The following is a 1,496-nucleotide window of genomic DNA, read 5'->3' as shown; positions in this document are numbered from 1 at the left end:
GAGAGTTGGACTAGAAGACTTCCAAGGTCCCTTCCAACTCCATTCTATTCTATTCTATTCTATTCTATATTCCATTATTCTATTCTATTCTATTCTTCTTCTATTCTATTCTATTCTATTATTCTATTCTATTCTTCATTCCATTATTCTCTTCTCTTCTATTCTATTCTTCATTCCATTTTTCTATTCTATTCTATTCTATTCTATTATATTCTATTCTTCATTCCATTATTCTCTTCTCTTCTCTTCTCTTCTCTTCTCTTCTCTTCTATTCTATTCTATTCTATTCTTCATTCCATTATTCTATTCTATTCTATTCTATTCTTCATTCCATTATTCTATTCTATTCTATTCTATTCTATTCTATTCTATTCTATTCTATTCTTCATTCCATTATTCTCTTCTCTTCTCTTCTCTTCTATTCTATTCTATTCTATTCTATTCTATTCTTCACTCCATTATTCTATTCTATTCTATTCTATTCTATTCTATTCTATTCTATTCTATTCTTCATTCCATTATTCTATTCTATTCTATTCTATTCTATTCTATTCTATTCTATTCTTCATTCCATTATTCTATTCTATTCTATTCTATTCTATTCTATTCTTCATTCCATTATTCTCTTCTCTTCTCTTCTATTCTATTCTATTCTTCATTCCATTATTCTCTTCTCTTCTCTTCTCTTCTATTCTATTCTATTCTATTCTATTCTATTCTTCATTCCATTATTCTATTCTATTCTATTCTATTCTATTCTATTCTATTCTATTCTATTCTATTCTTCATTCCATTATTCTATTCTATTCTATTCTATTCTATTCTATTCTATTCTATTCTATTCTTCACTCCATTATTCTATTCTATTCTATGCCATATGCCATTCCATCAAATCATAGGGTTGGAAGGGACCTTGGACGTCCTCTAGCCCAACCCCTCTGCTCAAGCAGGAGATCCTATACCGTACAGTGCAAGTGGCCAGTTTCTTCTTGAAAACCTGCAGTGATGGATACAACCTTGATGCAACCCAAAGGCTCTTCGCAACGTGCCCGGACTGGGCCTGCCCTTTCCCAAGGGAGGCTCTCCTCACCTGGACTAGACGGATCTCGGTCGGGCTCCAGGAAAAAAAAAAGTCCGTGCACGCAACTCCCCGGCAGAAGCGAAACATGGTTTATTCAAGCGGAGGGACAGCGCTTGCAGCACCAGAGAGAATTTCGTTGGCCCAACCCTGGTTGACGAAGCCAAGCTGGCTTCGGAGGGTGAGCAGAGAAACTGAAGTCCAGCCGCCCCAAGCTCGCTTCTTCATCCCAACATTTCCAGCCAAATTTTTGTTGCCATTTTAAGGAGAGCCACTTCACTCACCTTTTCCTGCAAGGACCAATAATTATCACTACCTTATTCTACCAATCGGATTTACCTTGAGGGTATCCCTGTTTTAAATAAACTGTCCTTCCGCTGTTTAGGATGCCTTGATGCCTTCCGGGGATTGAAATCTC

General features: G+C 36.2%; 1 protein-coding gene across 1 annotated transcript in view; it reads right to left on the bottom strand.

The window, feature by feature from the left end:
• POF1B (POF1B actin binding protein) overlaps positions 1 to 1,496 on the bottom strand; it is a 46,733-nt gene that overhangs the window by 43,657 nt on the left and 1,580 nt on the right. The window lies entirely within an intron of this gene.

This window comes from Protobothrops mucrosquamatus, unplaced genomic scaffold (assembly GCF_001527695.2).
Source record: "Protobothrops mucrosquamatus isolate PMUCROS unplaced genomic scaffold, P.Mucros_1.0 scaffold2680, whole genome shotgun sequence".
Taxonomy (NCBI): Eukaryota; Metazoa; Chordata; class Lepidosauria; order Squamata; family Viperidae; genus Protobothrops; species Protobothrops mucrosquamatus.
The sequence above is the reverse complement of the archived record's forward strand: the minus strand, read 5'-3'. Positions and strand labels throughout refer to the sequence as shown.